The sequence below is a fragment of the Euprymna scolopes genome, chromosome 1 (genome assembly GCF_053919585.1).
Source record: "Euprymna scolopes isolate OS-2025 chromosome 1, ASM5391958v1, whole genome shotgun sequence".
NCBI lineage: Eukaryota > Metazoa > Mollusca > Cephalopoda > Sepiida > Sepiolidae > Euprymna > Euprymna scolopes.
The window spans coordinates 194,908,397-194,925,034 of record NC_136482.1 but is presented as its reverse complement, the minus strand read 5'-3'; the positions used below and the strand labels follow the sequence as shown (position 1 = coordinate 194,925,034).

At 34.0% G+C, this 16,638-nt stretch overlaps 1 protein-coding gene and 1 pseudogene across 5 annotated transcripts in view; one reads left to right on the top strand and one right to left on the bottom strand.

The window, feature by feature from the left end:
• LOC145278893 (follistatin-related protein 1-like) overlaps positions 1 to 16,638 on the top strand; it is a 762,811-nt gene that overhangs the window by 162,184 nt on the left and 583,989 nt on the right. The gene's annotated exons all lie outside the window — the stretch shown is intronic.
• Positions 9,088 to 9,204, bottom strand: LOC145285119 (5S ribosomal RNA; annotated as a pseudogene).

Sequence of the window (16,638 nt, the reverse complement as noted above, 5' to 3'; positions counted from 1 at the left end):
GTGTATTTCTGTGTTACGAAAACCTTACTGGCACGAGTATTTTATATATTATGAACATTTTAATTTACACGTTAGAGAATTAAAGTGGAATTTAAAATACTCTGTAAACGTTACATTTGGAATGACTTTTTTAGGAGAAGGGGATGTCAAAATTGCCGAAAATCTGGAAGGATTAAAAGGATTGGTCATTTGCTGTAGTGTTTATCATCTTGTAAAGTCTACAGGAATTTAAAGAAAACTCACAATTTATTCAATCCAAACCACGCTGAGCCGATCTGCTGCGTTTTATAGTTTTTTCTCACCAACTAGAAAGTCGGTATCAATAAGCGAATTGACGTCTTGTCTCCAAAGACCTATAAAATATTGATGTCGTATAAACTATATTTCTGCCACGAATAAAGAAGACTTGACTTTCAGTTTGTTCAGACTGGGAATGGAACATCCTATCGGATGCCAAATATTCACTCGTTAACTTAGATATTCCAATCGGGAGATCGTTTTTAAGATTCTGACTCTCCTTTTAAGTGAACTCGTTTGAATCTCTTTCGCACTTGGTCCACTGGTTATATTTGCCAGGAAGTTTTTTAAATTCTTTTTCATCAGTTCAGTTGTTCTTATAATAATTGGAATGAGAAACATCCTTCATAAGATTTCCGTTTCTTTTCATGTTATATATAATGCGTTTGTATTTTGTTCTCTTTTCCCTTTTAGCTGTTTAACCCAGTATCATTGGGGACACTAACTTCTAATAAGGTTGCTTCTTTCTTCTTCTTGCCCCATAGCAGGTTTTATAGTTCCGTTTTCTATGTATAGCTGTAGGAATAGTTGGATGGTGTATAACTTATTTCTGTTCTTTTTGGTAAAAATGTCCCCAGTATTTGCGACTGCATTCGATACTCAACTTTTTATAAATCGTAAAGTGAAGATATTTGTTTGTGGAGGTTTAACTGCTTTTGCAGACATGAGTATTTCACGTATCAAAAATGGAAAACGTTTGTCCCTTCTTTTTTTACTAAAAAGTCCTCACTTATGAAGGTCAGGTGGCCACTCAAAGATAACGTTTCATAAGCGTTAAGAAGTTGATGAGACATTGATGATCAGTAATGGCTGAACTTCTGAAGTAGATCCTTACGTCAATCCCTATCAAATGCCTTAGATAGGTCAGGAGCGATTGCCATAGAAATAAATTCACATTCAATAGATTCATTGATCCTGTGTTATCTTACCGTCAGCAAATCAGCTGTTGATCTCTCAGAACGGAAACCATATTGCATGTCGGTTAATAGGTTACTTTTTTATGTGGTTGACAACTTCTCTATTGTAAACATTACGGCATATCATCCTTTTCTGGTTATTTAAAACGAAATGTTGTATAGTTTGTAACATCACAATCCAGACATTTTATAGCGATGTACAATTTATATCGTTAGTGTTGTTTTGTGTTTTAGAGCATATCATTTCGTTTCTTGCTTAATGTCAAAAAGCAGTATCTATTTAATGGCTTGTCAGTTGACATCTATTAATAATGAACTGGGTGAATATCTAATATGAAAACACAATATATATGTAAAAATATGTAGGATACGGAAGTTTCTGCTCGTATTTAAATATCAACTAAAATATTCCATTGTTTATCTGGTTAACATAACTACGAATACAAGATAAAATTATTCGGCGTTTAAAAAGTTTGTGGAGAATAATTTGATATGTATAATGCTACAAGAAATGAACTCGTTTATATCTGTTAGAATTGTTTGCAAATAAAGTTTTCTGAAATTGTAAGACCATTACATTAATTCATAAGTAAATGAGATGGATATCTGTTATCTATTTCTACTAATATTTATATGGTCGCATATTATTGCCGAATTATCTGAGCAGGAAAAGTATTATTATTATCGTGTAGATAGAATTAAATTTGGTTTAAAGAGAAAATGCAATTCAATGAGAACGATGGTTAAATAACATTTTAAGAATTTAACTTTACTAAATTCTATAAACAATAACAAGGAATTTTTGATAAATAAAAACAAATATACTTATTATTCATTTGGAACTCATAATTGAGATGAGTATTATTTATTTATTTATTTATTGCGGACTATTATTCTCATCTTTCTCCGGGCCCGTGGCGTAGTGCATAGAGACGTTTAATCTGTACGGTTCCAGGTGAAAATACCTGAGGATAGTGGTTTCAATCCTATCACAAGCCGGCCAGAGCCATACTTGGTCAAAAACGTAGTTAGATGGCAACAGCTATGGAAGGCAGTAATTACTGAGAAAGCAGTTAGGAGATTCAGAGTTCCTATCCCGTCGCGGTTACCAGTTGAGGAATAGTTGGCCAAAATATCATGAAACAACATCTAAGAAAGATGAGGATAATATTCCCAATAAATAAATTATTGAGAACAAATATATTTTCCGACAAAAAAATCTGTGTTACAATAATAATAGCTAGATACGTTATATAGATGTCGGCTGAAAAGATTCTTTGTGGACGTGAAAATGGCGTAATCACAGAGAAATAGTTTTAATATATATATATATATATATATATATATATATAGGATTGATATGTAGTTTGCTTGAAGCATTGTGTGGGATAGGTATGTAAAAGAGATTTAGAAGGCTGTCACAATGCGAGGAATGAATTATAGTCGCTGTTGGTAAGAGGAGACGAGAACAAGTGGCGATTTACAAATCAATAAGTACATATATATATTATTATTTTTTATTTTTTTAATATATATTCATTCAGTTGTATGGTAAAAGGTCTTACTTGTATTCATGCGACGTATTCCATTATTAATTTCGGAAAAATGTTCGCTTTTCAAATGGTGTGCGTAACAGGTCGATTCAAAGCATGCTATATATATATATATATATATATACATACAAATGATTTTACAGCTTCTCTCCTTATAACGTCTGGATTTGAATTTTGAATCTTTGTTCTCTCCTGAAATAAATACTACCGTTGGAATTCAACATGTTAGACAGTTAAATGCGCGTTTCTTCATATTTATTTACTGTTTCATTATTTTTATTTTTCGTATATATGTGCATATGTATTGTGTCCATATGTGTATGTGCGTACTTATATGTATATGTATTTAAAACTAATGTGGAACCTTCTCATTGGCTATACCTCCTCCTCCGTCCTCTGTTTTTTCCTCCTCCTCGTGCATACACATCACTTTCACTACACTAATGAAGACGAAGGAATATTTCGAAAATCACGTACATGTACAAAAAGCTTTTTTTTTATTTCTTTATAATAATAGTTTGTATTCCTGCACATCACCAATAGAAAACGAATAAAGAAAATCTATAAGCCTTCATACTTTTCGTATTCTTTTTATACACCTTCATATGCCTATATATATATATATATATATATATATACATATGCATATACATATATTCATTAGTATATACCCATACTAATGAGCTGTGAAACAGCGAAACAGTACCGTGTCTGGATGTCTATAATGCTCCGTATCTTAGGTTGAGCAAATTGGGAAGTGATATACAAATTACCATTAGCGTATGAAGCGATGCTCTTTGTGTAAACAAAAGGAACTTAGGTATTTGGACAATGTCAAAAAAAAATTGTAACTTCACTGCCCGCATAGCAGCAGCCGTATAGCGTAACGATTAGAAGCTCCGACTAGTGATCAGGTTTCGATCCTGGTTTGAGGTAGCTGCTTGTCTGGCCGCACTGATGTAGATGACTATATATATATATATATATATATATATATGTATATATATGTATATATATATATATATATATATATATATATATATATATATATATATATATATATATATATATATATATATATATACGTAGGTTAGAAAAGTAGAAAGGTGTTGAAAAAAGTTAGTCGAAGAAGTCAGACGAGAAGCCGGGGAGAAGAGACCCTGCAGGATGCAGAATGTGAACATTGTCTCGTCTTGTCGTTTGAAGCCCCATCATGTACACGTATTCGTTATCCTTTCAAAGTAATACATCATCGTTGCAGTTCAAAGCATTGTTCATCGATAATTTGTTGCCCCTGTTATCCAACAATATGATCCATCTCAATTCCCAAACAGTGTTTTCTCTGTAACGTTCGTTCTCTATATTTTTCATGGGCGATGAACGAAGCTACCTCGATCTGTTTTCCGATTTTACATTCTTTCTTCAACCTACGGTAAGCAGTAGTTCCTGGCGGATACAAATTTTAATCGCATATATAAATATCTCTCTTTACTGCCTCCTCTTTCTTCCAATTTCTTTCTTTCAATCTTTCTGTCTTTTAATCTTTCTGTCTCATGGTATAAAGTTCACTCATCATAAAAATGCAATTTTGAATCTCTTTCTAATCGATACCTGTGGAAAAAACAGATGGTATTATGTCTGGAACGTTGCTATGGTTATTTAAGCACTTTTTCTTGGTAGAGTACCGTCGTAAATGGCATCACCTACTGCTTAGTATACGTGAAGCTCTTCGTATGGAAATGAGCAAACAAATCTCGTACCGTAAAAGCAGTTGTCACATGTATAGATCAAAAGACATTTGGTGGTATTGTTGGTAAGCACCAATATCGTAGAGATGCTGACTACCAACACAATAATTGTAGGTTCGATCCCTGGTCCGTCATGGGAGATTTACCTACACTCCAAGAGCTATCATACAGCGAAACTGTATGTATGTGGATTACTATATAGTATGTTTATTTATAAAACCATTATTGGCTACATATATGCACACATGTTAAAGCAATACCTCTTTACAGAGAACCTACATCTTCAGACCTATAATCATTTTTAAGATATAATCCAAGTACGTTTTACATGTATATAAGAATTTTCATATACTTTTACTGAGGGAAACAAGGAACTACTAACGGATAGATTTTAATGGGGAGGGGTAAAGAAGAGATGAAAATAAGAAAAATGGAAAAGGAAGAACTGAGAAAGACGCATAAAAAAGGAGTAATCGTTATTAAAGCTTTTATGCCATGACATTTAGAAGCCAAATGCTTCGTATCAGACGATTAGAAAAGGGTGTTAGGTAACGAAGAAAGAATGTAACGTTTAGCCATAGGAACATTAGGAACAAAATATTAAGATATCCTGCGTAGAAGAGGACGTGAGAGATAACCAGTTGAGTATTCCTCCTCCTCGAATGAGAAGCATTAGGCTTCGAAATGCCTAGGTATGAAGAGCTTTTATTGCCTCTATTACTTTTATGTATCCTGTTTACTGCATTGCTAATCAAATCTATATGCACCAGTATATTATTTTGTGTTGTTGATATTTTCATTTTGTATATATATATATATATATATGTGTGTGTGTGTGTGTGTGTATATATATATATATATATATATGTATATGTATAATTCTATAGCCAAACAACGTCGCAATCCACAAGACCCATGAAAGCCAACAAATCGGAAGTTCAAGATTCAAGTTCCGTCCTCATTTAGACACATCTGAACCCGGGATTCGAAACCCGAGCCTCTTGCATGCGAGGCAAGAACTCTGCCGACTAAGCTAACGCCCTGCGCACAATATATATATATATATATATATATATATATATATATATATATATATATATATATATATATATATATATAATAAAAGTTACAATAAGTTTACTAAGGTAATCAAAATGGTAAACTTAAAATATATTATAAATATTAAAGAGTTAATAGTATTATTATGCGTCAGGTGAAAAATGCAACAAATATAGATAAACAAAATTGTGAGTTACATGTGCACAAAATAACAAAATAATTATATATATATATATATATATATATATATAATTATTTTGTTATTTTGTGCACATGTAACTCACAATTTTGTTTAGCTATATTTGTTGCATTTTTCACCTGACGCATAATAATACTATTATAATATACAAGAAGCATTGAATTATATATTGGTTAAAAACGGATATAAACAGACCTAACATATTAATACGTACACACCTGTACATCCTGTCTAGGCTGCTTACTTATAAATATACCATTACTTATAGACAGGTGATCGACAGACATGAATATTTATTACACCATGAAAAAGCAACTAAAAAAATTGTAGCGGAATACCAGCTGCATTCATACAATGTGTGTCTCTTCTATGCGATCACAATGTGATTTTATGAAATTTACAACTTATTCAAAATAGTATATCAATATCACGAAGCAAGATCCAGCAGAGCAGCTGTTAGATATTGGGGTGACGCTGATGAAAGTAGAGATGTGCACACATGCACATTCTAGATGGATTTTTGATTTACATTCTTGTGTCCCATATTATGACCGAAATTGTAATTATCACTAAGAAAAGGGAAATCTTTGCATTTAAAGGTTATGAATTGCGCAACACAATATAAAAAGGATGAATGTAATATCTTGATATTTACATTCCAGGAATACGGATTGATTTCTATATAAGACAGAACATAAATCGGTGAGAAAGAGAGAGAAAATGCAAAAGACTGACGGCCGTTGAGCATTATTGACATTTCTCTGCCGTCGTGTCACACACAAAAACCCCGCTTCAACTAAACATTTGTCTCTTAGTTAATGGTCAAAAGCTTAATTGTAAATGAAAGTTATGTTGATAAATTCGTTTCTGTGTTGATTTTGAGAATAACAACAAAATAATTGTGAGGTGTATATTTGATGTTTGTGCAAGCATTTGAAAGGTGCAAGCTAGAAAAGTATATATGCGTTCAACAATACAACCTCGATCACGAAACTGGTTAAACATTTTCGACAAGACTCTTTTACAAATGAGATAGTATCAGGAAATAAGTCTGCTACGGAAATGATATGCAAGAGTCGCCAAAATACACCAAGAACTTCCATTGTAAAAACTATAAAAATATTTTCTTGTTGAATTAACTGGTGTCTTAATAGATTAAGAAGTCTCTAGAGATTGGCTAAAATGAGGATCGCTTCACTATGATCAGGATAGGATTATAATTACTGCCAAAGATCAAGGCTTGTAGTCTCAGAAAGATCAAAGACGAGCAGTCTCAGAAATGACAAGTGCAATTTCTGCCGCATAAAAAATAAAAAGTGTTAGCCACCTTACATCCAGCTGTAAAATTCTACTGGGAAACGGCTGTTATATGATGTGACACAACGGCGCGTGTAAATATTCTCGATGGACGATCTGTAAAAACTCTAATATCGAATAGAGCAACAAGTCTTCGGATAATCCATTATATAAATCTTACCTGTCTGTTTAAACGTATGTATGTTTGTATGTCTGGCTAAAACTTTCGACAGAGGCGACGGATTTTCACAAGATCGATATGATTTTGAAGTATGACCTTTCGGACGACAAATATTCAAAAATTGTCCAAAAACGTTTATTCCTTCACCCTTAACTGGACAGTTTTCTATAAGGAGGGCCGGTTTTTTTTTGTTGTTTTATTTTGCGTCGCCATTTTTTGCAAGTAATCCTATCGGTTGGAATAACTTTACTAATTCCAACGTTCCGGATCTCCAGTTGCGTCATGTAGTATGGGTAAGACTTCAGGTTTTCTTTCACTTTCTTTTCTGCTTTCACGTTACGGGTTCGAGCCTGCCTGCCTGCCTACTACCACTTTTTTTTAACTCTCAACACACACCTCCAAACATCCGGGTAACGCCGGGCACCCAGGCTAGTATACTAGAAAGTATAAATACCTCTCAGGAAACCAGATCTATTATTTTTTTATTTATTTATTTTTTTTTTACAAAGGAGTCATCATTGTTCAAGTCCCAGAGGCCACTCGAGGATAAGGGTTAATGCGTGAACAGTGCCCAAAGGGAAAATGTCGTAGTAATTGTTCGTTGTTAAAATTTGGTAAATTGGATTACTTAGGGGGAGAGTTCATCAAGAATTTGTTTACGTTGGACTTGAAGACGACTAAATTGTAGTAGCTGGAAAACAGAAGAGAATTCATACAGGCGCTCAGTTCTAAGAAAGAAGCTTTGTTCATGGAATCTATGTTTAGGTTTAGGCACAGATAAAGAGCGAGGGAATTATTGACAGTGGTTTAAGTAAGACGAGTGTTTTTGTGAAAGTTTGGTAAGGGGGGGTTGTAGATTGAAGTTTAAACGAGCACTTGTCATGGAAATAATGATAAAGCAGAGACAAACTCGCAATGTCTCTTCTGTGAAAAAGAGGTTGCAGGGAAGAGAAAGTTGCACCCCCCCCACTAAGCTACGAAGTCTATTTTGACCTCTGACATAGTGATATGGGGCAGGAAGTGCGAGAAGGCAACCCTAGTAGAAGTTTATGTCCCTAAAAATGCTGTTTTAAACAGGGCTGAGAGGGAAAGATAATAGAATATCAAGGTTTTATTTATAAGATTAATAAAAAAAAGTTGGAATCATAAGAAAATGCCCGTCATTCTAGTATGGGAACAACTGATGTAATGAAAATTAATTTAAAAAAACAACAACAAATATAACCGGTAAATCAAGTGCAAGAGACATTCAAATAATTGCACTTAAAGGGGCACTAAGAATCTTAAAAGAATAGCTTGTTTGGAATTTATGAGATAGGGAGTAACGTTTTGGCATCCAGGAGAATTCCCCATCCCCAGCTTGAACAAACTAATAAAAATATATAAAAAAAAGAGATTTTAAGTAGAAAGTAGGAATGGATCTTATTTCTTGCTTTTTGGTTTATTTTCATTTTTTTTTTTCATTCTCATTGTCAATTGAGTGTTTTATGTATTGGAATGAATAAAGAAATGTGACCCCAACCTGGAAGCAGTTAAAAACGTCGAGTGTTCTTGCTAGCTGAAACTACACTCGGTCTACACTGATCCGATGTCGTAGTGCATTCAAGATTCCTTTCTGTGAGTTTAATAGAATAAATTAATAAACTATTTATTACGCATAGGCTTCCTTCAGTCTTGACAGACTATGGATACCCACTGTAAGGGTGCCTGCGCGTGAAATTTATGTGGCAAGAGTTGCGCAATCACCAACCACACCTCTCCTGAGTCGACATTGTTGACTACCAGTGGCAAGTGGAGGTTCAGGACGACTGGAAACGATGCCAAGATAAGCGGAGAGCACATACAACACCTAGAATTCCCAAATGGTAACCCATCTGGTATTAGCCGGGCTCAACGTTGCTTAACTTCGGTGATCTGACGAGAACCGGTGTGTCAACGTGATTATGCTGTACATATTTATTAAGCATAGTACTACCGCGAAACATGTTAGCTTACAAAACGTTCATATAGAAAAAAATATATGTAAAAGATGAATAAATATTTGAACATATGAAACACTTTCTTATACCAAATAGTATCCACTTATCTAGGTCAGAGGTAATTAGAGGATAAGAGTGTATGAGATTCTCAGTTGAATGATGAACAAGACTAAATTTATCGGCCATTGACTTTAAGACGACCATGTTGTTGTCATCATATTAAAAGAAGAATAGAGTATGTTGAATCACACTAGGAATGACATGCCGTAAAACAAAACAAAAAAAAAATCAAGCATTTTTTTCTTTTTTTTTTCGTTTCCTGCTGCTCCTATTTTTCAGGGGTTTTTTTTCTTCACATTTCTCATTCTACAGTTTGTACTTTTTTCATTTCTTCTTTTTCTCGTTATTAGATCCATCATTTTTTTTCTTGTTTTCATTTTCTTTTTGTTTTCTTTTTCTTCCTTATCTTCTTCGTCTTCCTTGTTTCTTATTTTTCTTCTTTTTTCTTCTTCTTCTTCTCAGTTTTTCTTCTTCTGTTTCTTCGTTTTCATCTCCCGCCTTTATTTTCCTTTCAATTATTTTCTTTGTTTCTTTCCCTTTTTCTTCTTTTTCTTTATTTTTTTCTTCTTCTACTTTTTCTCTTTGTTGTCCTCCCCTCCTTATTATTATTCTATCATTCTTTTTCTTCTTTTCTTTTTTCTTTCTTACTCTTTCTTTTTCTTTCTTCTTCTTTTTCCCCTTTTCATTTTTCTTCTACTCTTTGTTGCGATTCCGTTCCTTTTTTCTTCTTTTTCTTCTTCTTCTCTCCATTTCTTTATATTTGTATGTTACTTCTTCTCTTTGTTGTCCTTCCTTTTTTATTATCATTCTTTTCTTTCCTTTTTTGTTTTTTTCCTTTTTTCTTCCTTTTCTATTTATTGCCTTTGTTATCTTTCTTTTTAAATTGTTTTTTTCCTTTTTACTTCTGTATTTTTTCTTTCTTATTCTTTCTTTTTTCTTCTTCTTCTCCTCACCTGTCTTTCTTTTTTATTCTCTTTGTTGTCCCCCCGTTCCTCCTTCTCTTCCTCCTCCTCACCTTCTTCTTCTTCTTCTTCTTCTTCTTCTTCTTTCCTTTAATGTCCTCAACACTTTTTAATCCAATTCTATTTTACTAAAATATTTCAAAAGCCCACGATGTGTATTTTCACGTTTCCATTAAAACTAATTGCTTGACCAAAATCATCTAACTCGTACGCTTCCTTTGTTTCCGCATTTATTGTTCTTTTTGCCTTCCATACTTTCCTCTCCCTTCCGTTCATTTCCCAATCACCTCAGGAATCTTTTCCGCTAATAGAAAACTAATTTTAAAAGTGATGTACAACAGAAACAAACAATAAAAATAATCATGGCAAATCTATCAATCAGCATCAAACCGCAATAAATCTATATCGAACGCGGGTTGTCTAGGGTCGAGGGAGGGGGTCGCCGAGCAACGGCTTTGTTTCCTGAGTTAAACATAACGTAGCACTTCGATTATTGCATTGTATGGGCATCTGTAGTTATATTAAACATTAGCGGGGAACACCCGGCATTGCCTAGTCGTAAAATACACTTAAATAGATATGGAGGTGTATAAAAAGGTTGTCGCAATGCAGAGAACCTGTTGTCGTATTGGTGTGACGTATGTCTATTTTTACTCGTAAGTAAAACCAATACAACATCCTGTTCGCTGCATTGCTATAGCCTTCTTATACTCCTCTATATCTATTTATTCGCAATGCTTTAATAAAACTACCTCTCTCTGTTACGTTTAATTAGATTTGATTTTAAAAGCATCTGTAGTTATATTGAACAGTATTGGTGAATTTTCTGCCTTGCTTTGTCGTAAAATCCGCTTAACTATATTTTAATTCATGCAGATTTCGTATTTATTGTTACAGATGCAATTCTTTATAAAATATTATGTATGGTAGTGATTTCAAAAGTTTCAAAAAATGGCTGCCATCATCTAGAATCGAAATCAAAACAGTTAGCGCTCCAGCCGCTGTAGCTATCAAGAGATAGGTAAGAAAACTTTAATATTAAAGAGTCTGAAGAAATGAATTGTATTTACGCATACGGAGGAAGAAAAAAAATATGTCGGAAACTTGCTTACATATTTTTTGTATAGGGTATCCCAAAAGAAGCCGAATTGACCAAATATAAAATAGAACCATAGAAGCATCAAACTAGCGATAAAAGATTTCAGAGCATCTAACCCTACTAAAGTCATCATTAGTCATTACCCCATTAAGGAATTTATATTTATCATAGAGAGGTACTTTCAGTTGAAAAGTTTCAATACTATCAGCTTCTTTTGGGACACCCTGTACAAGTTTTATTAATCCAAACAAAGATTGTTTTTCTCATTATAAACCATCCTTTATGCATAATTACGATTTCCTGTTAATTTCAGCGTTATGTGACCGGTAGCTTAAATGCTGGCCTCTAGCAAGGCTACCGTGAGATGCCAGATTGGAGGAAACAGCCTTCCATTATAATTATGCGTATTTCATAAATTATTTTGAGTATTTATTTTTGCGGATTCATATCCTCATCTTCATAATTGTTGTTTCACTACATATCGGCCTACTTATCCTTTGGCCTTCTTCGGATGGTTAACCCCGACGGAATAGGAATGCTGAGTCTAATAACTTTCCCCAAGTAATTACTGCCTTCCATAGTTGCTGTTGTCTCACTCAACTAATCATCTTTTGAGTAGGATTGAAACCGATATCTTCAGACAATCACCTGGAATTATAAGGACTCAACGCCTCTATCTGCTGTACCATGGGTCCGGAAGAGCGATCAAGGTTAGATTTTATGATCTTATAAATCCAATGTTTGTGTTTTTTTCTGAGAATAATAGTCCGCAAAAAATAAATACTCAAATTATGAATCCTCATCTCAAATTCTTGCAAAAATATAAAATAATATATAATATAAAATTAGTTGTTTCTATGTGCAATAAGTTAAGACTGTAGGTGTTTTTAGAAGACATTTTTATAAAAACGCAGCAAATGTATGGGAAATTTGATTAGTTGATGCCATGCCAAGTTAGAAACCTTTTGATACAATTATATTCACTATGGATGTTAACAATATTAACGTCACGAATTTTAATATCCAACGCCACAGAATTGAACCGATATCTAAATTCTTACTATGTGTTGTCATAGGAATTGACGTGCCTACAAACCGCATGTCATACTGACTAAACGTAAGATAACTGACATTTTTAGTTGTGTTATTTTTAAAAGCGACCTTAAACTTTTCTTGGTCAGGAAGGGAAAAAATGAATGCTTTTTTAATCAGAAATCTACTTCATAAAACATTTATTGTTGACAGGGTTTTTTTTTTACACAGTTGTCACCACTTATCAAGGCCCGGAAGCCACTCAGGGATAAGGGTTATTGCAAGTACATTACGTTAGTGTGGAGATTTGATGAAGTGTTTACTTAAGGGGCGGTTCATTAGGAATTTGTTAACGTTGTACTTGAACACATCCATGGAAATAACGATAAAACAAGGATAGGCTCGCAACGTCTCTTCTGTGGGAGAGCGGTTGCAGGGAAGAGAAAAGGGCACCTCCCACTAAGCCACCAAGTCTATTTTGTACTCTGTCAAGGCCGGATGTTCAGCTTCAATTCTGTCCATTCTGTAATATTGTCTTCCCATCTCTTCTTCTTTTCTTTCTTTCTTCTTCCTCTGACCGCTCCCTGGAACGCTTTCTTGACAAGCCTCTCTCCTTTTGTTACGTAGCCGAACCATTTAGTTTACAACTTCTGATTGTGGTGAGATCTTCGTAAGGACCAATGGCTGGCCTTATTGTTTTTTTACTTTCTCATTGGTTACGTGGTTTTGCAATCTCCTAAAGCATCACATTTCTAACGTCTGAATCCTCTTCTCTAATTATGCTGTAAAGGTCCATGTTTGACAAGCATACAGGAAACAAAGGAACGCATAGTCTTATCTTTGAGCCGATATTGATTACTTTGTCCTTCCAAATAATGTTCAACTTAGCCAGTGTTGCAGTTGTCATTGCAATTCAGGCTAACATTTCTAAACCTAAAGTATTAGCCAAGTCAGTAACATTATTCATTAAATAATTGCATTTGCTTTATTTTCATCGCTTAAACATAATGCTTTGCTATTTTTATAGGGTTTTAAATGAGTTAACGTTTTTACGCAGTTTTCATTCGGAACATTCCGGCGATTTACGGATTCTGCCGGCTGTTGCCAAGGTAAACGTGGTACCTTTTCTACAAAACTGTTAGAATTTTGAATTCTTCTACAGAATCGTATTACGTCACATTAATGTGATCGTTATGTAGTTTCCTCAGTTAAAGATAAAATAGAAACGAGTTGCCAATGTGTCTTAGATAATTGATATATAAACTGTTCCAGATATTTTAATGTCCCTAAATGGCTAATATACAGGAAAATAGACAGCAATGAAAACCAGCATAGCATATTCAAAATAATAAAGAGGAGGGTAGTCTAACTGGTAATACAAATCGATTTAAAGCCAGAAACCGATCAACAAAGCAATGTTTGCTTTCTAATACCAATAACACAGGCAGATTCCATTGCTTCTAAAATGGTGTTTTTATTTATCATTAAGCTTGACTTGCTTTCAGACGAAAGTGTATAATGACTTGCAAAGTTATTTAATATAATTGATGGTGATATAAGTATTTACATTAAATTGATATCTAACTGTCAAAGTTGAACACGAATTCAACTACGAGACATCGTTTACTGTTGTGTCTCTTATTTTTTTAAGAGAATCACATCCGGAAGTTTGTATTATTTTTCTATGCTGAGTGCCTGACATTGTTTCTTATGGTTATATTATCACGAAGCCATAACATAGTGACACGTTACATAAGAAAAAAAATCAACACTTGTCTTCTGAGGTCGGTCGATTCATCTCGGATCTTTAGAAATAATTTCTTTTACGTTTTAATCACAATTGGAAACTTGAAAAACAATAAATTACGGGTGTCGACATTATCTTCTTTTGGAACGTGCTATTTCTGTACATACAATGAGTTGTATGTCTTCATATACCGAGGAAAAGCAAAGTACAACTTGTTAGTAGGCGTCAATCTTTGCATTTTTGTCGTTTTCAATCAACTGATTGTATTTATCGAAATATCTTTTTGTTTGGAGTTTCTGAATTTTTGAAATGAGGATTGGTTATATGTATTATTATTCCTCGAACTACTGTTCTCATCTTGAGTGTGATTTTCACAACGTTTCGGTCGATATAACCTCCGACCTACTTTAGGTGCATCTTGTCGAACTCAGGAATTTTGACGAAATTTCGAGCGGAACCCTTTATTTACTTCACGGGAGCAGCATGCTCTTGTTCCGTCACCCATGACTGGATAGAGGTCCAAATTCCCGACTTCGGCAAGATACACCTGAAGAAGGTCGGAGATTACATAGACCAAAACGTTGTGAAAATCACACTCAAGATAAGAATAGTAGTCCGATGAATAATAATACAAATCTTTTTTTTTTCATACGTTCATGTCTAACTAAAAATATCATATATTTCTTTTACGATTCCAACTATAGAGGATCATAAATCATAACGTTTCAAAACAAGTTCAGTCTTGAATTCTAAAATAGCAAGCAAAACTATTATTACAATTTTAGATGAAGTGTGGAATAAAAAGTCTGAAGACCGACGGACTCAACCAGGCTACATTCTAATCGACACCGGTTGATTGCCACCGTACGTGTCATTTGAAAACAACTAAACGCAACCTGAATTGTTGGTTTTATTCATGAATTTTTAATCTAAAAGAAAAATCTATTTAAACGAAAATGGAGAGAATATATATCTTTTATGTTTGGGTGCGTTTTTATTGGCTGGGATTTTTTTTAAAAAAACAAAACATTTTAATAACCGAAGGTAGAGATCGTGATTTTTTTATATAATGAGAATTTTTATGCTCGCCTTTCCCGTCTTCGGTGCGTGACGAAGAAATCCTTCTAGACCTAGACAATTTGTATGTATCAAAAATTAAATTCTAATTTACAAAACATTTAATAAGCAAACGAAACATTGCTTCCTGGGCTCTTATTATGTAATTCACCCTAATGTTTAAACGATATTTAAAGAACACAATTTAATAAGAAAACCTGCTCCCATTTTCATCGCAATCAGCTCGTATCATTGTTATAATACGTGTATGATTAGTAGGACTAGGACAACAGCATATTCTTTTCATTGTTTTGACTCTCGATTGTGTATCCGTTGATATGTTACATGCTTTTATATAGAGTGATGCGGTTCTCGGTTGATTAACTGTGTCTAACTGTGTCGGATATATACTCGAGCGTCAAAACAATGAAAAGAATATGCTGTTGTCATAGCCTAAATTATTATCCCTTACTCTACCTTCTCACGGGTAATTTCATTGCAGTACTTGATTAACGTATCTTAACATGATGTTTTTATGTAAAACACCTTTCTTGGGTGCATTACGGAGTCGTTCTTTCTTTTATCAGAAATCTTTAAGAATAACACCTTTAAATCTATTCTGACTCACACACGCACAGGATAAATATTGTACACGTATATGCTAACACACACGGTGAGCTAAACAAAACAATGGTTGCAAAACTGTAAAGGCAGGAAACTTCTATTAGGAACTCTACCCAAATGTGGCCTTGAGACGTATTTGACTTTTACAGAAGTTCAGGATTGAGTCGAGAGGGGGATACTTTTTGGAATGATAGAATGATCCAACTATTTTTTCAGTGACCTTGCCAATGGATCTGACGTAGATCTTCCATCTCAGGTCAGAGGTCAAGGCCACTCACAGAAGTTTATCAAAAAACGATGCCTCCTCAAGTCGAGAGTCATTCCTTTCAACTACTGCCAACGTATTTATATTGCATAACTAGCAGTCCGCCCGGTGTTGCCCGGTGTGAATTACGCATAAATATTATGTTTTAATCAATACAAAAACTGAGACATGTGCATGCGAGTATCATGTTTTTTCTAAACAGTTCACTTCTTGTAAGTAAAGAAAATAGTCGAGGTGAAATCGAGATCAAAACCTACAGACTGAGAATCAAGTACGATAGCATTAGGTCAGCTTGATACGTTCTTTAAAAAGTTTTTCAAACGTACTTATTCTTAACATAAGTAATCTGTCATGTGAACGATTCACGCATGCGCATTCGATAAATAGTTGACAAACAGATCAAAATATGGTGCCTTCCACCATTCAATTTTTCAATTTTGATTCCTTATCAGCAGCCTTTTTTTTCCGGACGAAAACCGATTACAAGTCTTCCACATGTCTGAATACCCTATATATAAAATTTCAAGTCTGTAAACTAAGAATACATTTAGTATATGGGTTGAG